At 36.9% G+C, this 23,686-nt stretch overlaps 1 pseudogene; it reads left to right on the top strand.

Annotated features, from left to right (window-relative positions):
* Window positions 1–18,076: 18,076 nt before the first annotated feature.
* LOC146481629 (uncharacterized) lies at window positions 18,077–18,827 on the top strand (annotated as a pseudogene).
* The last annotated feature ends 4,859 nt before the right edge of the window (window positions 18,828–23,686 follow it).

Genomic DNA, 23,686 nt, shown 5'->3' with positions numbered 1-23,686 from the left:
CTTACGTTTGTGGTTATAGTTCTTTTGTTTAGGGGTCACAAATCCTTTCGTTTGGGGTTAGATTTTTTACTTTTAGGGGTTACAAATCCTTACGTTTGGGGTTTAGATTTCTTACCTTTGTGGGTTAGAACCCTTACGTTTAAGAGTTAGATTTCTTACGTTTGGGGTTACAAATCCTTACGTTTAGGGGTTAGATTTGTTAAGTTTAGGGGTTACAAATCCTTACGTTTGGGGGTTAGATTTCGTACGTTTAGGGATTACAAATCCTCACGTTTGGGGGTTAGTAATTCTTACGTTTAAGGGTTAGTTTTCTTACGTTTAAAAGTTAGTAATTGTTACGTTTGGGGGTTAGTTTTTTCACGTTTGGGGGTTGGTTTTCTTACGTTTGTAGGTTAGTAATTCTAACGTTTAGGGGTTTGTTTTTTACGTTTGGGGGTTAGTAATTCTTGCGTTTGGGGGTTAGATTTCTTACGTTTCGGGGTTAGTATTTCTTACGTTTGGGGGTTAGTTTTCTTAGGTTTAGGGGTTACAAATCCTTACGTTTGGGGGTTACAAATCCTTACGTTTGGAGTTTAGAGTTCTTACGTTTGGGGGATACAAATCCTTACGTTTGGGGGTTAGATTTCTTACGTTTAAGGGTTACATATCCTTACATTTGGGGGTTAGATTTCTTACGTTTATGGGTTACAAATCCTTATTTTGGGGGTTACAAATCCTTACGTTTGGGGGTTAGTAATTCTTACGTTTGGGTGTTAGTAATTCTTATGTTAGGGGGTTAGATTTCTTACTTCTGAAGGTTTATAATTCTTAACTTTGGGGGTTAGTTTTCTTACATTTGGGGTTTAGTAATTCTTATATTTGGGGGTTACATTTCTTACTTTTTAAGGTTAGTAATTCTTACCTTTGGGGGTTAGTCTTTTTACATTTGGGGTTTAGTAATTCTTACGTTTGGGGGTTAGTTTTCTTACGTTTGAAGGTTAGTAATTCTTACCTTTGAGGTTAGTTTTCTTACGTTTGGGGGTTAGTAATTCTTACGTAAGGGGGTTAGATTTGTTACGTTTGGGGGTTATTTATTCTTACGGTTGGGGGTTTCTGTTTTTACGTTTGGGTATTAGTAATTCTTACCTTTGCGGGGCTTGTTTTTTTACGTTTTGGGGTTAGTAATTCTAACGTTTGGGTGTTAGTAACTCTTACGTTTGGGGATTAGTTTTCTTACGTTTGGAAGTTAGTAATTGTTACCTTTGGGGGTTAGTTTTCTTACGTTTGGGGGTTAGTAATTCTTACGGTTAGGGGCTTCTTTTTTTACGTTTGGGGGTTAGTAATTCTTACGTTTGCGGGGCTAGTTTTATTACGTTTGGGTGTTAGTAATTCTAACGTTTGGGTGTTAGTAATTCTTGCGTTTCGGGGTTAGTATTTCTTAGGTTTGGGGGTTAGTTTTCTCACGTTTAAGGGTTACAAATCCTTACGTTTGGGGGTTACAAATCCTTACGTTTTGGAGTTTAGAGTTCTTACGTTTGGGGGATACAAGTCCTTACGTTTGGGGGTTAGATTTCTTACTTTTAAGAGTTACATATCCTTACTTTTTGGGGTTAGATTTCTTACGTTTATGGGTTACAAATCCTTACGTTTTGGGGTTATAAAACCTTACTTTTGGGGATTACAAATCCTTACTTTTGGGGGTTTTTAATTCTTACTTTTGCGGGGCTAGTTTTCTTACGTTTAAGGGTTAGTATAATTCTTACGTTTTGGGGGTTAGATTTCTTACGTTTGGGGGTTACAAATCCTTCCGTTTTGGGGTTATAAATCTTTACGTTTGGGGGTTAGATTTCTTACGTTTGGGGGTTATTTATTCTTACGGTTGGGGGTTTCGTTTTTTACTTTTAGGGGTTAGTAATTTTTACGTTTGTGGGGCTAGATGTTTACGTTTGGGGGTTAGTAATTCTAACGTTTAATTGTTAGTAATTCTTACCTTTGGAGGTTAGTTTTCTTACGTTTGGGGGTTAGTAATTCTTGCGTAAGGGGGTTAGATTTCCTACGTTTGGGGGTTATTTATTCTTACGGTTAGGGGTTTGTTTTTTTACGTTTGGGGGTTATAATTCTTACGTTTGCCGGGGCTAGTTTTTTTACGTTTGGGGGTTAGATTTTTTACGTTTCGGGGTTAGTACCTCTTATGTTTGGGGGTTGCAAAACCTGACGTTTGGGGGTTAGATTTCTTACGTTTAAAGGTTACATATCCTTACGTTTGTAAAATATAAATTCTTACATTTAGGGGTACAAATCCTTACGTTTAGGGGATAGATTTCTTACGTTTGGGGGTTACAAATCCTTACGTTTGGGAGTTATAAATTTATACATTGAAGGGTTACAAATCCTTACGTTTGAGGGTTACAAATCCTTACTTTCGGGGGTTAGATTTCTTACGTTTTGGTGGTGAGTAATTCTTACGTTGGGGGGTTAGTTTTCTTACGTTTGGGGGTTAGTAATTCTTACGTTTGGGGGTTAGATTTCTTACGTTTGGTGGTTACAAATCCTTACGTTTGGGGGTTTGATTTCTTATGTTGGGGAGTTACAAATCCTTACGTTTGAGTGTTAGTAATTCCTTATTTTGGGGTTTACATTCTTACGTTTTAGGGTTACAAATCCTTATGTTTGGGGGTTAGATTTCTTACTTTTCGGGGTTACAAATCCTTACCCTTGGGGATTAGATTACAAATCCTTACGTTTAAGGGTTAGATTTCTTACGTTTGAGAGATACAAATCCCTACGTTTGTAGATTAGACTTCTTACGTTTAGGGGCTACAAATCCTTACGTTTGGTGGTTACAAATCGTTAGGTTGGGGGGTAAGATTTCTTACGTTTAAGAAGTTACAAATCCTTACGTTTGGGGTTGAGATTTCGAACGTTTGGGGGTTACAAATCCTTACGTTTGTGGTTAGAGTTCTTTTGTTTAGGGGTCACAAATCCTTTCGTTTGGGGGTTAGATTTCTTACGTTTGTGGGTTAAAAAGCCTTACGTTTAAGAGTTAGATTTCTTCCGTTGGGGTTACAAATCCTTACGTTTGGGGGTTAGATTTCGTACGTTTAAGGATTACAAATCCTTACGTTTGGTGGTTAGTAATTCTTACGTTTGATGGTTAGTTTTCTTACGTTTAAAAGTTAGTAATTGTTACGTTTGGGGGTTAGTTTTTTCACGTTTGGGGGTTGGTTTTCTTACGTTTGTGGTTAGTAATTCTAACGTTTGGGGGTTAATTTTCTTACCCTTAGGGGTTAGTATTTTCACGTTTCCGGGTTATTAATCCTTACGTTTGGGGGTTAGTAATTCTCACGTTTAGGGGTTAGTTTTCTTACGTTCGGGGGTTACTTTTTTTTACGTTTGGGGTGCAGTAATTCTTACGTTTGAGGGTTAGTTTTCTTACGTTTGAGTTTTAGTAATTCTTACGTTTGGAGGTTAGTAATTCTTACGTTATTGGGTTAAATTTTTTTACGTTTGTGCGTTACTAATTTTTACGATTGGGGTTTATTAATTCTTACGTTTGGGGTTTAGTTTTCTTACGTTTGTTGGTTAGTAATTCTTACGTTTGGGGGTTAGTAATTCTTACTTTTGAGGTTAGTTTTCTTACGTGTTGGGGTTAGTAATTCTTACGTTTTGGGGTTTGTTTTCTTATGTTTTGGGTTTAGTTATTCTTACGTATGGGAGTTAGATTTCTTACTTTTATGGGTTAGTAATTCTTACGGTTGGAGGTTTCTTGTTTTTACGTTTGGGGGTTAGTAATTCCTACGTTTACGGGGCTAGTTTTCTTACGTTTGGGGGTTAGTAATTCTTACGTTTCAGGGTTAGATTTCTGACGTTGGGGGGTTACAAATCCTTACGTTTAAGAGTTATATTTCTTACGTTTGGGGTTACAAATCCTTACGTTTTGGGGTTAGATTTCTTACGTTTAGGGATTACAAATATTTACGTTTGAGGATTATATTTCTTGCGTTTAGGGGTTACAAATCCTTATGTTTGGGGGTTAGTTTTCCCACGTTTGGGGGTTAGTAATTCGTACTGTTGGGGGTTAGTAATTCTTACTTTTGAGGTTAGTTTTCTTACGTTTAGGGGTTTGTAATTCTTACGTTTGGGGGTTACTTTTCTTACGTTTGGGTGTTAGTAATTCTTACGTTTGCGGGTTAGTTTTCTCAATGTTAGGGGTTAGTTATTCTTACGTTTGGGGGTTAGTTTTCTTATGTTTCGGGATTAGTAATTCTTACGTAAGGGGGTTAGATTTCTTACGTTTTGGGGGTTATTTATTCTTACGGTTGGGGGTTTCTTTTTTTTACGTTGGGGAGTTAGTAATTCTTACGTTTGGGGGTTAGTAATTCTTACCTTTGGGGGTTAGTTTTCTTATGTTTCGGGATTAGTAATTCTTACGTAAGGGGGTTAGATTTCTTACTTTTTGGGGGTTATTTATTCTTACGGTTGGGGGTTTCTTTTTTTTACGTTGGGGAGTTAGTAATTCTTACGTTTTCAGGGCTAGTTTTTCTACGTTTGGGGGTTAGTAATTCTTACGATGGGGGTTAGTTTTTTTACTTTTGGGGGTTAGTAATTCTTACCTTTGGGGGTTAGTAATTCTTACGTTTGCCGGAACTAGTTTTCTTACGTTTGGGGGTTAGTAATTCTTACGTAAGGGGGTTAGATTACTTACCTTTGGGGATTATTTATTCTTACGGTTGGGAGTTAGTTCTCTTACGTTTCGTGGTTAGTAATTCTTACTTTTGGGGGTTGGTTTTGTTACGTTTCGGGGTTAGTAATTCTTACGTAAGGGGGTTAGATTTCTTACGTCTGGGGGTTATTTATTCTTACGGTTGGGGGTTTGTTTTTTTACGTTGGGGAGTTAGTAATTCTTACGTTTTCAGGGCTAGTTTTTTTACGTTTGGGGGTTAGTAATTCTTACGATGGGAGTTATTTTTTTAGGTTTGGGGGTTAGTAATTCTTACCTTTGCCGGGGCTAGTTTTCTTACGTTTGGGGGTTAGTAATTCTTACGTAAGGGGGTTAGATTTCTTACGTTTGGGGATTATTAATTCTTACAGTCGGGGGTTTGTTTTGTTAAGTTTGGGGATTAGTAATTCTTACGTTTTCCGGGGCTAGTTTTCTTACGTTTGGGGGTTAAATTTTTTACGTTTCGGAGTTGGTATCTCCTTCGTTTAGGGGTTACAAATCCTTACGTTTGGGGGTCAGATTTCTTACGTTTGGAGGTTAGATATCCTTACGTTTGTCGATTAGATTTCTTACGTTTGAGGGTTACAAATCCTTACGTTTGAGAGTTATAAATTCTTACATTTGGGGGTTACAAATCCTTACGTTCGGGGGTTAGATTTCTTACGTTTTAAGGGTGAATAATTCTTACGTTAGGGGGTTAGTTTTCTTACGTTTGGGGGTTAGATTTCTTACGTTTGGTGGTTACAAATCCTTACGTTGGGGGGTTTGATTTTTTACGTTTGGGGGTTAAAAATCCTTACGTTTGGGAGTTAGATTTCTTACCTTTGGGGTTACAAATCCTTACGTTTTGTGCTTAGATTTCTTACGTTTAGGGATTACAAATCTTTACGTTTGGGGGGTGAGATTTTTTACCTTTGGGGGTTACAAATCCTTATGTTTAGGGGTTTGATTTCTTACGTTAGGGAGTTACAAATCCTTACGTTTGGGACTTAGATTTCTTACCTTTGGGGGTTAGTTTTCTTACATTTGGAGGTGAGTAATTCTTACGTTTGGGGGTTAGTGTTCTCACGTTTGGGGGTTACAAATCCTTATGTTTGGGAGTTAGATTTCTAACGTTTAGGGGTTAAAAATCCTTTCGTTCAGAGGTTAGTTTTCTAACGTTTGGGAGTGAGTAATTCTTACGTTTGAGGGTTAGTGTTCTTACGGTTTGGGATTACTAATATATTACGTTTGAGGGTTAGTTTTATTACGTTTGGGAGTTCGTAATTCTTACCCTTTGAGTTTTAGTTTTCTCACGTTTGGGGGTTACTAATTCTTACGTTTAAGGGTTAGTAATTCTTACGTTTTTGTTGTCAGTTTTCTTACGTTTGGGGTTTAGTAATTCTTATGTTTGGGGGTTAGTTTACTTATGTTTCGCAGTTAGCAATTCTTACCTTTCGGGGTTAGTAATTTTTACGTTTGGGGGTTAGATTTCTTATGTTTAAGGGTTAGTAATTCTTACGTTTGGGGGTTAGTTTTCCTATCTTTTGGGGTAAGTAATTCTTACGTTAGGGATTAGTTTTCTTACGTTTGGGGGTTAGTAACTCTTATGTTTGGGTGTTAGTAATTTTTACGTCTGGTGGTTAGTTTTCTTTTGTTTGGAGGTTGGTAATTCTTACGTTTGGGGATTCGTTTTTTTACGTTTGGGGGTTATTTTCCTTACGTTTAGCGGTTAGTTATTCGTTCGGTTGGAGGTTTGTTTTTTTACGTTTAGGGGTTAGTCATTCTTACGTTTGCAGGGCTAATTTTCTTACGTTTAGGGGTTAGCAATTCTTACGTGTGGGGGTTAGTTTTATTACGTTTGAGTTGTTAGTAATTCCTACGTTTTGGGGTTACATTCTTACGTCTGGGGTTACAAATCCTTATGTTTGGGGTTAGATTTCTTACGTTTGGGGGTAACAAATCCTTACGTTTGGAGGTTAGATTACAAATCCTTACGTTTAAGGGTTAGATTTCTTACGTTTGGAAGATACAAATCCCTACGTTTGGGGATTAGATTTCTTACGTTTAGGGGTTACAAATCCTTACGTTTGGGTGTTACAAATTGTAAGGTTCGGGGGCCAGATTTCTTACGTTTAAGGGGTTACAAATCCTTACGTTTGTGGTTTAGGTTTCTTACCTTTGGAGGTTTCAAATCCTTTCGTTTGGTGGTTAGATTTCGTACGTTTTGGGGGTTAGTAATTCTTACGTTTGAGGGTTAGTTTTATTACGTTTGGGGGTTAGTAATTCTAACGTTTGGGGGTTAGAGTTCTCACGTTTGGGGGTTACAAATCCTTATGCTTAGGGGTTAGATTTTTTACGTTTGGGGGTTAAAAATCCTCACGTTTACAGGTTAGTTTTATTACGTTTGGGGGTGAGTAATTCTTACGTTTGAGGGTTACACACCCTTACGTTTGGGAGTTAGATTTCTTACGTTATGGGGTTATGTTTTTTACGTTTGGGGGTTAGTTTTCTTACGTTTGGGGGTAAGTAATTCAAACATTTGGGGGTTAATTTTCTTACGCTTGGGGGTTAGTTTTTTTACGTTTGCGGGTTAGTAATCCTTACGTTTGGGGGTTAGTTTTCTTACGTTTGGGGGTTAGTAATTCTCACGTTTAGGGGTTAGTTTTCTTACTTTTGGAGGTTAGTTTTTTTACGTTTGTGGGTTGGTAATTCTTACGTTTGGGGGTTAGTTTTCTTGTGTTTGGGGGTTACCTTTCTTACGTTTGGGGTGTAGTAATTCTTACGTTTGAAGGTTAGTTTTCTTACGTTTGAGTGTTAGTCATTCTTACGTTTGGAGGTTAGATTTCCCATTTTTGGGGGATAGTAATTCTACGTTTAGGGGGTTAAATTTTTTTACGTTTGTGCTTAAGTAATTTTTACGATTGGGGTCTAATAATTCTTACGTTTGGGGGTTAGTTTTCTTACGTTTGTGGGTTAGTAATTCTTACGTTTGGGGGTTAGTAATTCTTATCTTTGAGGTTGGTTTTCTTACGTTTGGGGGTTTGTTTTCTTACGTTTTGGGTTTAGTAATTCTTACGTATTGGAGTTAGATTTCTCACTTTTATGGGTTAGTAATTCTTACGGTTAGAGGTTCCTTTTTTTACGTTTGGGGGTTAGTAATTCTTACGTTTACGGGGCTAGTTTTTTTACGTTTGGATGTTAGTAATTCTTACGTTTCGGGGTTAGATTTCTTACGTTTGGATGTTAGTAATTCTTACGTTTCGGGGTTACAAATATTTACGTTTGAGGGTTAGATTTCTTACGTTTAGGGTTACAAATCCTTACGTTTTGGGGTTATAACTTCTTACGTTTGGGGGTTAGTTTTCTCTCGTTTGTGGGTTAGTAATTCTTACGGTTGGGGGTTAGTAATTCTTACGTTTGGGGGTTACTTTTCTTACATTTGGGGGTTAGTTTTCTTACGTTTGATTATTAGTAATTCTTACGATTATGGGCTAAATTTCTTATGTTTGGGAGTTAGTAATTCTTACACTTGGGGGTTACTTTTCTTATGTTTAAGGGTTAGTAATTCTTACCTTAGCGGGTTAGTTTTCTTACGTTTGGGGGTTAGTAATTCTTATGTTTGAATGTCAGTAATTCTTACGTTTGCGGGTTAGTTTTCTTACTTTTAGGGGTTAGTAATTCTTACGTTTGGGGGTTAGTTTTGTTACGTTTAAGTGTTAGTAATTCCTACGTTTGAGAGTTACAAATCCTTACGGTTTGAGGTTAGATTTTTTACGTTTGGTGCTACAAATCCTTACGTTTGGGGGTTAGATTTCTTACGTTTGGGGGTTAAAAATCCTTGCGTTTGGGAGTTAGATTTCTTAAGTTTGGGAGATACAAATCGCTACGTTTGGGGGTTAGATTTCTTACGTTTGGAAGATACAAATCGCTACGTTTGGGGGTTTCATTTCTTACCTTCAGGTTTACAAATTCTTACGTTGGGGGTTACAAATCTTTACGTTTTGGGGTAGGTTTTTTACGTTTGAGGGCTACAAATCCTTACCTTTGGGGGTTAAATTTCTTGTATTTAGGGATAACAAATCGTTACGTTTGGGTGTTAGATTTCTTACGTTTGGCTGTTAGAAATCCTTACGTTTAGGGGGTAGATTTCTTACGTTTGTGAGTTACAAATCCTTATATTTGAGGGTTAAATTTCTTACGTTTTAGGGTTACCAATCCTTACGTTTAGGAGTTAGATTACTTACATTTGGTATTACAAATCCTTACAGTTGAGGGTTAGATTTCTTAACTTTAGGGGTTTCAAATCCTTACGTTTCGGGGTTAGATTTTTTACGTTAAGGGATTACAAATCCTTAGGTTTGGGGGTTATAAATCTTTACGTTTGGAGGTTATATTTCATACATTTGGGGGTTACTAATCCTTACGTTTGGGGGTTAGATTTCTTACGTTTGGGGATTAGTAATTCTTACGTTTAAGGGTTAGTTTTCTTACGTTTGGGGGTTAGTAATTCTTACGTTTAGGGGTTACTTTTCTTACATTTGGGGGTTAGTTTTCTTACGTTAGAAGGTTAGTAATTCTTACGTTTGTCGGTTAATAATTCTTACGTTTAAGGGTTAGTTTTCTTAGGTTTGGGGGTTAGTAATTCTTACGTTTAGGGGTTAGTTTTCTTACGTTTGTTGGGTAGGAATTCTTACGTTTGGGGGTTAGTAATTCTTGCGTTTGGTTGTTAGTATTTTTTTACGTTATGGGGTTTGTTTTCTTACGTTTTGGGGTTACAAATCCTTACGTTCGAAGGTTAGATTTTTTAAATACATACATACATACATACATACATACATACATACATACATACATACATACATACATACATACATACATACATACATACATCGAACATACATACATACATACACGTTTTGCGGTTGGTTTTCTTACGTTTGATTGTTAGTAATTCTTACGTTTGGGGGTTAGTTTTCTTATGTTTAGGGGTTAGTAATTCTTACGTTTGGGTGTAAGTAATTCTTACGTTTGGCGGTTAGTTTTCTTACGTTTGATTGTTAGTAATTCTTCCGTTTCGCGGTTAGTTTTTTTACGTTTGATTGTTAGTAAATCTTACGTTTGGGGGTTAGCTTTCTTATGTTTGGAGGTTAGTAATTCTTACGTTAGGGGGTTAGTTTTCTTACATTTGAGGGTTAGTAATTCTAACGTTTGGGTGTTAGTATTTCTTACGTTTAGGGGTTAGAAATTCTTACCTTTGGGGGTTAGTAATTTTTACGTAAGGGGGTTTGATTTCTTACGGTTGGGGGTTTCTTTTTTTTACGTTTGGGGATTAGTAATTCTTACGTTTGGGGGTTAGTTTTCTTACGTTTGTTGGTTAGTAATTCTTACCTACGTTTGGGGATTAGATTTCTTACGTTTACGGGTTACAGATCCTTACGTTTGGTGGTTACAAATCGTTAGGTTCGGGGGTTAGATTTCTTACGTTTAAGGGGTTATTTATTCTTACGGTTGGGGGTTTGTTTTTTTTTACGTTTGGGGGTTAGTAATTCTTACGTTTGGGTGTAAGTAATTCTTACGTTTGGCGGTTAGTTTTCTTACGTTTGATTGTTAGTAATTCTTCCGTTTCGCGGTTAGTTTTTTTACGTTTGATTGTTAGTAAATCTTACGTTTGGGGGTTAGCTTTCTTATGTTTGGAGGTTAGTAATTCTTACGTTAGGGGGTTAGTTTTCTTACATTTGAGGGTTAGTAATTCTAACGTTTGGGTGTTAGTATTTCTTACGTTTAGGGGTTAGAAATTCTTACCTTTGGGGGTTAGTAATTTTTACGTAAGGGGGTTTGATTTCTTACGGTTGGGGGTTTCTTTTTTTTACGTTTGGGGATTAGTAATTCTTACGTTTGGGGGTTAGTTTTCTTACGTTTGTTGGTTAGTAATTCTTACCTACGTTTGGGGATTAGATTTCTTACGTTTACGGGTTACAGATCCTTACGTTTGGTGGTTACAAATCGTTAGGTTCGGGGGTTAGATTTCTTACGTTTAAGGGGTTATTTATTCTTACGGTTGGGGGTTTGTTTTTTTTTACGTTTGGGGGTTAGTAATTCTTACGTTTGGGTGTAAGTAATTCTTACGTTTGGCGGTTAGTTTTCTTACGTTTGATTGTTAGTAATTCTTCCGTTTCGCGGTTAGTTTTTTTACGTTTGATTGTTAGTAAATCTTACGTTTGGGGGTTAGCTTTCTTATGTTTGGGGGTTAGTAATTCTTACTTTAGGGGGTTAGTTTTCTTACTTTTGGGGGTTAGTAATTCTAACGTTTGGGTGTTAGTAATTCTTACGTTTAGGGGTTAGAAATTCTTACCTTTGGGGGTTAGTAATTTTTACGAAAGGGGGTTTGATTTCTTACGTTTGGGGGTTATTTATTTTTACGGTTGGGGGTTTCTTTTTTTTACGTTTGGGGATTAGTAATTCTTACGTTTGCGGGGCTAGTTTTTTTACGTTTGGGGGTTTGTAGTTCTAACGTTTGGGTGTTAGTAATTCTTACGTTTGGGGGGTAGTTTTCTTACGTTTGTTGGTTAGTAATTCTTACCTACGTTTGGGGATTAGATTTCTTACGTTTACGGGTTACAGATCCTTTCGTTTGGTGGTTACAAATCGTTAGGTTCGGGGGTTAGATTTCTTACGTTTAAGGGGTTATTTATTCTTACGGTTGGGGGTTTGTTTTTTCTTACGTTTGGGGGTTAGTAATTCTTACGTTTGGGTGTAAGTAATTCTTACGTTTGGCGGTTAGTTTTCTTACGTTTGATTGTTAGTAATTCTTCCGTTTCGCGGTTAGTTTTTTTACGTTTGATTGTTAGTAAATCTTACGTTTGGGGGTTAGCTTTCTTATGTTTGGGGGTTAGTAATTCTTACTTTAGGGGGTTAGTTTTCTTACTTTTGGGGGTTAGTAATTCTAACGTTTGGGTGTTAGTAATTCTTACGTTTAGGGGTTAGAAATTCTTACCTTTGGGGGTTAGTAATTTTTACGAAAGGGGGTTTGATTTCTTACGTTTGGGGGTTATTTATTCTTACGGTTGTGGGTTTGTTTTTTTTACGTTTGGGGATTAGTAATTCTTACGTTTGCCGGGGCTAGTTTTTTTACGTTTGGGGGTTACATATCTTTACGTTTGGGGGTTAGTTTTCTTACGTAAAGGGGTTAGATTTCTTACTTTTTGGGGTTATTTATTCTTACGGTTGAAGGTTTGTTTTTTTACGTGTGGGGGTTAGTAATTCTTACGTTTGGCGGGGCTAGTTTTTTTGCGTTTGGGGGTTAGATTTCTTACGTTTGGAGGTGACATATCTTAACGTTTGGGGGTTAGATTTCTTACGTTTGGGGGTTACAAATCCTTATGTTTGGCAGTTATAAATTCTTACATTTGGGGGTTACAAATCCTTACGTTTGAGGGTTACAAATCGTTACGTTTGGGGCTTAGATTTCTTACGTTTTGGGGGTGAGTAATTCTTACGTTGGGGGGTTTATTTTCTTACGTTTGGGGGTTAGTAATTCTTACGTTTGGGAGTTAGATTTCTTACGTTTGGTGGTTACAAATTGTTACAATTGGGAGTTAGATTTCTTACGTTTGGGGTTACAAATCCTTACGTAAAGTGCTTAGATTTCTTACGTTTAGGGATTAGAAATCCTTACGCTTGGGGGTTAGATTGCTTATCTTTGGGGGTTACAAATCCTTACCTTTGGGGGTTACTTTTCTTAAATTTTGGGGGTGAGTAATTCTTACGTCTGGGGGTTAGTGTTCTCACGTTTAGGGGTTACAAATCCTTATGTTTGGGGGTTAGATTTCTTACGTTTAGGGGTTAAAAATCCTTACGTTTAGGGGTTAGTTTTCTTACGTTTGGGGGTGAGTAATTCTTACGTTTAAGGGTTAGTGTTCTTACGTTTGGGGATTAGTAATTTTTACTTTTGGGGGTTAGTTTTATTATGTTTGGGAGTAAGTTATTCTTACCCTTTGGGTTTTAGTTTTCTTACGTTTGGGGGTTAGCAATTCTTACGTTTAGGAGTTAGTTTTCTTACATTTAAAGGGTAGTAATTCTTACGTTTTTGGGGTTAGTTTTCTTACGTTTGGGGTTTAGTAATTCTTATGTTTGGGGGTTAGTTTACTTACGTTTGGGGGTTAGTTTTCTTATGTTTGGGGGTTAGTAATTCTTGCGTTTCGGGGTTAATTTTCCTGTCTTTAGGGGTTAGTAATTCTTACGTTAACGAGTTAGTTTTCTTACCTTTTGGGGGTTAATAATTCTTATATTTGTGTGTAAGTAATTTTTACGTTTGGTGGTTAGTTTTCTTACGTTTGGAGCTTAGAAATTCTTACGTTTGGGGGTTATTTTTCTTACGTTTGCCGGATAGTTATTCTTACGTTTGGAGGTTTGTTTTTTTTACGTTTGGGGGTTAGCTATTTTTACCTTTGCGGGGCGAATTTTCTTACGTTTAGGGGTTAGTAATTCTTACGTGTGGGGGTTAGTTTTTCTTACGTTTGAGTGTTAGTAATTCCTACGTTTGGGGGTTACATTCGCACGTTTTGGGGTTACAAATCCTTTTGTTTGGGGGTAACAAATCCTTACGTTTGGAGGTTAGATTTCTTACTTTTGGGGGTTAGATTTGTTACGTTTGGGTGTTACAAATCCTTACCCCTGGGGGGTTACATTACAAATCCTTACGTTTTAGGGTTAGATTTCTTACTTTTGGGAGATACAAATCTCTACGTTTGGGATTAGATTTCTTTCGTTTAAGGCTTACAAATATTTACGTTTGGTGGTTACAATTGGTTAGGTTAGGGGGTTAGATTTCTTACGTTTAAGGGGTTACAAATCCTTACCTTTGGGGTTGAGATTTCATACGTTTGGGGGTAACAAATCCTTACGTTTGTGGTTTAGGTTTCTTACCTTTGGGGGTTACAAATCCTTACGTTTGTTGGTTAGATTTCTTTTGTTTGGGGGTCACAAATCCTTTCGTTTCGGGGTTAGATTTTTTACTTTTGGGGGTTACAAACCCTTTCGTTTGGGAGTTAGATTTCTTACGTTTGGGGTTACAAATGCTTACGTTTGGGAGTTAGATTTCGTACGTTTAGGGGTTACAAATGCTTACGTTTGGGGGTTAGTAATTCTTACGTTTGGAGGTTAGTTTTCTTAGTTTTGAAGGTTAGTAATTCTTACGTTTGGGGGTTAGTTTTCTTACGTTTGGGGTGTAGTAATTCTTATGTTTGGGGGTTAGTAATTCTTACGTTTGGGGGTTAGTAACTCTTAGGTTTGGGGGTTAGTTTTCTTACGTTTGGAGGTTAGTTTTTTTATACGTTTGAGTGTTAGTAGATCTAACGTTTGGAGGTTAGATTTCATGTGTTTGGGGGTTAGTAATCTTGACGTTTGGGGGTTATTTTTCATATGTTTTGAGGTTAGTAATTCTTACGTTAGGCGTTAGTTTTCTTACGTTTGCGGGTTAGTAATTCTTACATTTGGGGGTTAGTTTTTTTACGTTTGGGGGCTCGGAATTCTTACGTATGGGGGTTAGATTTTTTACGTAAGGGGTTAGTAATTTTTACGGTTGGGGGTTTTTATATTTACGTTTTGGGGGTTAGTAATTCTTATGTTTGCGGAGCTAGTTTTCTTACGCTTGAGATTTAGTAATTCTTACGTTTTAGGGTTAGATTTCTAACGTTTGGGGTTACAAGTCGTTACGTTTGGAAGATAGATTTCTTACGTTAGGGGTCCCAAATCCTTACGTTTTTGGGTTAGATTTCTTACGTTTCGGCGTTACAAATCCTTACGTTTTGGTGTTAGATTTCTTACGTTTGGGGGTTACTTTTTTACGTTTAGGGGTTAGTAATTCGTACGTTTAAGGGTTAGTGTTCTTACGTTTGGGGAGTAGTAATTTTTACGTTTGGGGGTTAGTTTTATTACGTTTTGGAGTTAGTAATTCTTACCCTTGGGTTTTAGTTTTCTTACGTTTGGGGGTTAGTAATTCTTACGTTTGGGAGTTAGGTTTCTTACGTTTAAGGGTTAGTAATTCTTACGGTTTTGGGGGTTAGTTTTCTTACGTTTGGGGGTTAGTAATTCTTACGTTTGGGGGTTAGTTTTTGTATGTTTGGGGGTTAGTAATTCTTACTTGTGGGGTTTAGTGTTCTTACGTTTGAGTGTTAGTAATTGCTACGTTTGGGGATTACATTCTTACGTTTTGGGGTTACAAATCCTTATGTTTGGGGGTTAGATTTCTTACGTTTAGGGGTAACAGATCCTTACGTTTGGAGGTTAGATTTCTTATGTTTAGGGGTTAGATTTGTTACGTTTTCGGGTTACAAATCCTTACCCTCAAGGGTTAGATTACAAATCCTTACGTTTAAGGGTTAGATTTCTTACGTTTGGGAGATACAAATCCCTACGTTTGGGGATTAGATTTCTTACGTTTAGGAGTTACAAATCCTTTATTTGGTGGTTACAAATCGTTAGGTTCGGGGGTTAGATTCCTTACATTTAAGGGGTTACAAATCCATACGTTTTGGGTTGAGCTTTTGTACTTTTGGGGGTTACAAATCCTTACGTTTGGGGTTTAGGTTTCTTATTTTTGGGGGTTACAAATCCTTACGTTTGGTGGTTAGATTTCTTTTGTTTGGGGGTCACAAATCCTTTCGTTTGGGGGTTAGATTTCTTATTTTTGGGGGTTACAAATCCTTACGTTTGGGGGTTAGATTTCTTACGTTTGGGGGTTACAAACCCTTACGTTTGGGGTTTAGATTTCGTATGTTTAGGGAATACAAATCCTTATGTTTCGGAGTTAGATTTCTTACGTTTGGGGGTTAGTAATTCTTACGTTTGGAGGTTAGTTTTCTTACTTTTGAAGGTTAGTAATTGTTACGTTTGGGGGTTAGTGTTTATACGTTTGGGGTTTAGTAATTCTTATGTTTGGGGGTTAGTTTTTTTACGTTTGGGGGTTAGTAATTCTAACGTTTGGGCGTTAGTTTTCTTAGGTTTAGGGTTAGTAATTCTTACGTATTTGGGTTAGATTTCTTACGTTTGGGGGTTAGTAATTCTTACGTTAGGCGGTTAGTTTTCTTAAGTTTGGGGGTTAGTAATTCTTACGTTTGGGGGTTAAATTTCTCACGTTTAGGGGTTACAAATCCTTATTTTTGGGGGTTAGATTTCTTACGTTTTGGTTTTACAAATCCTCACGTTTGGGGGTTAGCTATCTGACGTTTGGGGGTTACAAATCCTTTTGTTTGGGGCTTAGATTTCTTACGCTTGGGGGTTACAAATCCGTACGTTTGGGAGTTAGATTTCTTTTGTTTGGGGTTACAAATCCTTACGTTTATAGGTTAGATTTCTTAAGTGTAGGGGTTTCAAATCCTTACGTTTGGTGGTTATAAATCCTTACGTTTGGAGGTGATATTTCTTACGTTTGGGAATTACAAGTCATTACGTTTAGGGGTTAGATTTTTACGTTTGGGGTTTAGTTTTCTTAGGTATGGGGGTTAGCAATTCTTACGTTTTTGGGGTTAGTTTTGTTACGTTTATATGTTAGTTTTTCATGTTAGGGGGCTAGTAATTCTTCGTTTGGTGATAAGTTTTCTTACGTTTGGGGGTTAGTAATTCTTTGTTTTGGGGGTTAGTTTTCTTACGTTTGGGGGTTAGTAATTATTACGTTTGGGGGTTAGTTTTTTTACGTTTGAAGGTTAGTAATTCTTACAATTGGGAATTAGTTTTCTTACGTTTGGGTTTAGTAATTCTTATGTTTTGGGTTTGTTTTCTTATGTTTAGGGTTTAGCAATTCTTTCGTTTGGGGGTTAGTTTTCTTACGTTTAGGAGTTAGAAATCCTTCATTTGGTGGTTACAAATCGTTAGGTTCGGGGGTTAGATTTCTTACATTTAAGGGGTTACAAATCCATACGTTTTGGGTTGAGCTTTTGTACGTTTGGGGGTTACAAATCCTTACGTTTGTGGTTTAGGTTTCTTATTTTTGGGGGTTACAAATCCTTACGTTTGGTGGTTAGATTTCTTTTGTTTGGGGGTCACAAATCCTTTCGTTTGGGGGTTAGATTTCTTATTTTTGGGGGTTACAAATCCTTACGTTTGGGGGTTAGATTTCTTACGTTGGGGGGTTACAAACCCATACGTTTGGGGTTACAAATCCTTACGTTTGGGGTTTAGATTTCGTACGTTTAGGGAATACAAATCCTTATGTTTGGGAGTTAGATTTCTTACGTTTGGGGGTTAGTAATTCTTACGTTTGGAGGTTAGTTTTCTTACTTTTGAAGGTTAGTAATTGTTACGTTTGGGGGTTAGTGTTTATACGTTTGAGGTCTAGTAATTCTTATTTTTGGGGGTTAGTTTTTTTACGTTTGGGGGTCAGTAATTCTAACGTTTGGGCGTTAGTTTTCTTAGGTTTAGGGTTAGTAATTCTTACGTATTTGGGTTAGATTTCTTACGTTTGGGGGTTAGTAATTCTTACGTTAGGCGGTTAGTTTTCTTAAGTTTGGGGGTTAGTAATTCTTACGTTTGGGGGTTAAATTTCTCACGTTTAGGGGTTACAAATCCTTATGTTTGGGGGTTAGATTTCTTACGTTTTTGTTGTACAAATCCTCACGTTTGGGGGTTACAAATCCTTTTGTTTGGGGCTTAGATTTCTTACGCTTGGGGGTTACAAATCCGTACGTTTGGGAGTTAGATTTCTTTTGTTTGGGGTTACAAATCCTTACGTTTATGGGTTAGATTTCTTAAGTGTAGGGGTTTCAAATCCTTACGTTTGGTGGTTTTAAATCCTTACGTTTGGAGGTGATATTTCTTACGTTTGGGAATTACAAATCATTACGTTTAGGGGTTAGATTTTTTACGTTTGGGGTTTAGTTTTCTTAGGTATGGGGGTTAGTAATTCTTACGTTTTTGGGGTTAGTTTTGTTACGTTTATATGTTAGTTTTTCATGTTAGGGGGCTAGTAATTCTTCGTTTGGTGATAAGTTTTCTTACGTTTGGGGGTTAGTAATTCTTTGTTTTGGGGGTTAGTTTTCTTACGTTTGGGGGTTAGTTTTTTACGTCTGAATGTTAGTAATTCTTACAATTGGGAATTAGTTTTCTTATGTTTAGGGTTTAGTAATTCTTTCGTTTGGGGGTTAGTTTTCTTACGTTTGGGGTTTAATAATTCTTATGTTTGGGTTTTAGTTTTGTTAGGTTTAGGGGTTAGTAATTCTTACGTTGGGGGTTACTTTTCTTACGTTTGGGGGTTTTCTTACGTTTGAGTGTTAGTAATTCTTACGTTCGGGGGTTAGGTTTCTTATGATTGAATTTTCATCAGAATGTTTTTTTGAATGGGGCCCAGTCCTCGCCGGTGTACCACAGGGTACCAAATTAGGCCCGTGGTTGTTCGTCCTAATGATTAATGACCTTGATACGAACGCGCAGTAATGGAAATATGTGGACGACACCACGGTGTCTGAAGTAGTAGTAAAAGGCGGAGAAAGTCACGTGCAAGCAATAGCTAACAGAGTAATAAAGTGGTCCCACGAGAACAGGGTTCAATTAAACGCCGATAAGTGTAAAGAACTTGCTGAAGAGCAAAGAGCCTTTGATCCCGTTTTCATAGGAGGGAAGGAGGTAGAATTAGTTACTAGTACTAAGCTACTAGGCCTTACAATAGCGAACGATCTAACATGGAAAGTCCATGTAACTGAGATAACCAAAAAGGCTAGCAAGAGACTCTATTTCCTAACTCAGTTAAAAAGAGCGGGAGTTCCGAAACAAGATCTAGCAATGCTCTATGTATCGTGCGTGAGATCTGTTATAGATTATGCAGCACCTGTCTTTTTCAACGGTCTCCCCTAGTACTTAAAGAAAGAGCTGGTACGGCTCGAGAAAAGAGCAATGTCAATAATAACATCAGGAAAGTGCAACTCCGTCGGCAATAGAGGTGGGGGTAACACCCATTTTGGATCATCATTACGGTCTATGCAGCTAGCTTTTTGATAACATTGTTAGTGATCCAAACCATCAATTGAAAGCGCTCCTTCCACCAGGTTATGACAACTCACGCTATAACCTAAGACGACAGCGCCATTTTAATATACCGAAGCTTTTTACAAACAGAACCAAAAACACTTTTATATATGCGATGTCGAGGCTGTAGTTTTACCCCATTTACTTTGTAAGTTAACATATTTTAATATAAATACTTTATATAGAATTTTTAACACTGTCATTAGTTTTTCATATATTATCAAGGATTAATCTGTAATTTTTTAAAGTATCGTAAAACATTTGTAAATAATTGCACAATTCAGCGTTTAGCTGCGATGCAGTTTTTTAATAAGCTATCTATCTATCTCATCTATCTTATGTTTGGGGGTTAGTAATTCTTACCTTTGTGGGTTAGTTTTCTTATGTTTGGGGGTTAACAATTCTTACGTTAGGGGGTTAGTTTTCTTCCGTTTGGGGGTTAATAATTCTTACGTTTGGGGATTAGTTTTCTTACGTTTAGGGTTATTAATTCTTACGTTTGGGGGTTAGTTATTCTTACGGTTGGGAGTTTGTTTTCTTATGTTTAGGGGTTAGTAATTCTTACGTTTGGCGGTTAGTTTTCTTACGTTTGAGTGTTAGTAATTCTTACGTTTGGGGGTTCGTTTCTTTCGTTTGAGTGTTAGTAATTCTTACGTTTGGGGGTTAGATTTCTTATGTTTGGGGGTTAGTAATTCTTACGTTTGGGGGTTAGTTTTCTTATGTTTGGGGTTAGTTATTCTTACGTTAGGGGGTTAGTTTTCTTACGTTTGGGAGTTAGTAATTCTTACGTCTCTTGGTTAGTAATTCTTACGTTTATGGGTTAGTTTTCTTACGTTTCAAGGTTAGAATTTTTTTAAGTTTGGGGGCTAGTTTTTCTACGTTTTGGGGTTGATAATTCTTATGTTTGGGGGTTAGTTTTCTTACGTTTGGAGGTTAGTAATTCTTACGTTTAGGCGTTTAGTTTTTTTCATTTGGGGGTTAGTAATTCTTATGTTTAGGAGTTAGTTTTCTTACGTTTGGGGGTTTGTTTTCTCACGTTTGGGGCTTAGTAATTCTTACGTTTGCGGGGTTAGTTTTCATACCTTTGGGGGTTAGTAATTCTTACGTTTGGGGATTAGATTTCTTACGTTTCGGGGTTAGTAATTCCTACGTTTGTAGGTTAGTTTTCTTACGTTTGAGTGTTGGTAATTCTTACGTTTCGGGGTTAGTTTTCATATGTTTGGGGGTTAGTAATTCTTACGTTTTGGGGTTAGTTTTCTTACGTTTGGGGGTTAGTGATTCTTACGTTTGTAGGTTAGTTTTCTTACCTTTGAAGGTTAGTAATTCTTAAGTTTTGGGGGTTAGTTTTTTTACGTTTTGGGGTTAGTAATTCTTAGGGTTGTGGGTTAGTTTTCTTACGTTTGGGGGTTAGTAATTCTTACGTTTGGGGGTTAGTTTTCTTACGTTTGGGGGTTAGTGATTCTTACGTTTGTAGGTTAGTTTTCTTACGTTTCAAGGTTAGAATTTTTTTAAGTTTGGGGGCTAGTTTTTCTACGTTTTGGGGTTGATAATTCTTATGTTTGGGGGTTAGTTTTCTTACGTTTGGAGGTTAGTAATTCTTACGTTTAGGCGTTTAGTTTTTTTCATTTGGGGGTTAGTAATTCTTATGTTTAGGAGTTAGTTTTCTTACGTTTGGGGGTTTGTTTTCTCACGTTTGGGGCTTAGTAATTCTTACGTTTGCGGGGTTAGTTTTCATACCTTTGGGGGTTAGTAATTCTTACGTTTGGGGATTAGATTTCTTACGTTTCGGGGTTAGTAATTCCTACGTTTGTAGGTTAGTTTTCTTACGTTTGAGTGTTGGTAATTCTTACGTTTCGGGGTTAGTTTTCATATGTTTGGGGGTTAGTAATTCTTACGTTTTGGGGTTAGTTTTCTTACGTTTGGGGGTTAGTGATTCTTACGTTTGTAGGTTAGTTTTCTTACCTTTGAAGGTTAGTAATTCTTAAGTTTTGGGGGTTAGTTTTTTTACGTTTTGGGGTTAGTAATTCTTAGGGTTGTGGGTTAGTTTTCTTACGTTTGGGGGTTAGTAATTCTTACGTTTGGGGGTTAGTTTTCTTACGTTTGGGGGTTAGTGATTCTTACGTTTGTAGGTTAGTTTTCTTACCTTTGAAGGTTAGCAATTCTTAAGTTTTGGGGGTTAGTTTTTTTACGTTTTGGGGTTAGTAATTCTTAGGGTTGTGGGTTAGTTTTCTTACGTTTGGGGGTTAGTGATTCTTACGTTTGTAGGTTAGTTTTCTTACCTTTGAAGGTTAGTAATTCTTAAGTTTTGGGGGTTAGTTTTTTTACGTTTTGGGGTTAGTAATTCTTAGGGTTGTGGGTTAGTTTTCTTACGTTTGGGGGTTAGTAATTCTTACGTTTAGGCGTTAGTTTTCTTACGTTTGGGGGTTAGTAATTCTTACGTTTAGGGGTTACTTTTCTTAAGTTTGGGGGTTAGTTTTCTCACGTTTGGGGGTTAGTAATTCTTACGTTTAGGGTTTAGTAAATCTTACATTTGGGGGTTAGGTTTGTTAGGTTTGGTTGCTAGTAATTCTTACTTTTAGTGGTTAGTTATTCTTACGTTTGGTTGTTAGTTATTTTTACGTTAGGGGGTTAGTTTTCTTACGTTTTCGGGTTAGTTTTTTACTTTTGAACGTTAGTAGTTTATACAATTAGGGGTTTGTTCTCTTACGTTTGGGGTTTAGTACTTCATAAGTTTTGGGTTTGTTTTGTTACGTTTGGGGGTTAGTAATTCTTACCTTGGGGGGTTAGTTTTCTTACGTTTGGGGGTTACTTATTCTTACGTTTGTTGGTTAGGTTTCTTACGTTCGAGTGTTAGTAACTCTTACGTTCGGAGGTTAGATTTCTTATGTTTGAGGGTTAGTAATTCTTACGTTTGGGGGTTAGTTTACTTACGTCTGGGGGTTAGTAATTCTTACGTTTGAGAGTTAGTTTTCTTATGTTTGGGTGTTAGTAATTCTTACGTTTGGGGGATAGTTTTCTTACTTTTGGGGGTTAGTAACTTTTACGTTTTGGAATTAGTTTTCTTTCGTTTGGGGGTTAGTAATTTTTACTTTTGGGGGTTAGTTATTCTTACGGTTGGGGGTTTGTTTTCTTACGTTTAGGGGTTAGTACTTCTTACGTTTGCGGTTCTAGTCTTCTTACGTTTGGGGGTTAAAAATTCTTACATTTGGGGGTTAGATTTCTTACGTTTTGGGGCTAGTTATTCCTACGTTTGAGGGTTCGTTTTTTTGCGTTAGGGGGTTAGGTTTCTTACGTTTGGGGGTTAGTAATTCTTATGTTTAGGGTTTAGTAAATCTTACGTTTGGGGGTTAGTTTTGTTAGGTTTGGTTGCTAGTAATTCGTACTTTTGGCGGTTAGTTATTCCTACGTTTGTTGGTTAGGTTTCTTACGTTCGAGTGTTAGTAATTCTTACGTTCGGAGGTTAGATTTCTTATGTTTGGGGGTTAGTAATTCTTACGTTTGGGGGTTAGTTTACTTACGTCTGGGGGTTAGTAATTCTTACGTTTGAGGGTTAGTTTTCTTACGTTTGGGTGTTAGTAATTCTTACGTTTGGGGGATAGTTTTCTTACGTTTGGGGGTTAGTAATTCTTACGTTTGGGGAATAGTTTTCGTTCTTTTCCGGGTTAGTAATTTTTACGTTTGGGGGGTTAGTTATTGTTACGGTTGGGGGTTAGTTTACTTACGTCTGGGGGTTAGTAATTCTTACGTTTGGGTGTTAGTTTTCTTACGTTTGGGGATTAGTAATTCTTACGTTTTGAAGGTTAGTTCCTTTCGTTTGGGTGTTACTAATTCTTACTTTTGGGGGTTACATTTCTCATGTTTGGAGGTTACTAATTCTTACGTTAGGGGGTTTGTTTTCTTACGTTTAGGGGTTAGTTTTCTTACGTTTTGAAAGGTAGTTTCTTTGGTTTGAGTGTTATTAATTCTTACTTTTGGGGGTTAGATTTCTCATGTTTGCAGGTTACTAATTTTTTAGTTCGGGGGTTAGTTTTCTTACGTTTGGTGGTTAATAATTCTTACATTTCGTGGTTAGTTGTCTTACGTTTGAAGGTTAGTAATTTCTTAAGTTTGGAGGTTAGTTTTTTTACGTTTTGGGGTTAGTAATTCTTACGTTTGGGAGTTAGTTTTCTTACGCTTGGGGGTTAGTAATTCTTAGGTTTAGACGTTAGATTTCTTACGTTTTGGGGTTAGTAATTCTTACGTTTAGGGGTTACGGCTTTTCTTACGTTTGGGGGTTAGTTTTCTTACGTTTTGGGGTTAGTTTTGTTAGGTTTGGTTGGTAGTAATTCTTACGTTTGGGGGTTAGTAATTCTTACGTTTGGTTATTAGTTATTTTTACGTTAGGGGGTTAGTTTTCTTACGTTTGGGGGTTAGTAATTTTTACTTTTGGGTGTTAGTTTTCTTATATTTGGGGGTTAGTAATTCTTACGTTTGGGGGTTACTTTTCTTAGGTTTGTGGGTTAATAATTGTTAAGTTTGGAGGTTAGTATTTCTTGCGGTTGGGGGTTAGTTTTCTTACGTTTGGGAGTCAGTAATTCTTACGTTTGGGTTTAGTTTTCTTACGTTTGTGGGTTAGTAATTCTTAGGTTTGGGGGTTAGTTTTCTTACGTTTGGGAATTAGTATTTCTTACGTTTGGGGGTTAGTTTTTTTTCGTTTGGGGGTTAGTCTCTTACGTTTTGGGGGCTAGTAATTCTTATTTTTGGGGGTTAGTTTTCTTACGTTGGGGGGTTAATAGTTCTAACGTTTCGGCTTTAGTTTTCTTACGTTTGAGGGTTAGTAATTCTTACGTTTGAAGGTTAGTTTTCTTACGGTTTTCATAATTTCATTCTCTGTATTTGTTTCTGTTTAGTTGCCCGGTTTCTCATAAATTTCTTCTCCGTATTTGTTTCTGTTCAGTTGCCGCGTTTCTCATAATTTCATTTTTCGTATTTTTTTCTTTTTGGTCGCTG

This window comes from Pavona decussata, unplaced genomic scaffold (genome assembly GCF_977016875.1).
Source record: "Pavona decussata unplaced genomic scaffold, jaPavDecu1.1 SCAFFOLD_48, whole genome shotgun sequence".
Taxonomy (NCBI): Eukaryota; Metazoa; Cnidaria; class Anthozoa; order Scleractinia; family Agariciidae; genus Pavona; species Pavona decussata.
The sequence above is the reverse complement of the archived record's forward strand: the minus strand, read 5'-3'. Positions and strand labels throughout refer to the sequence as shown.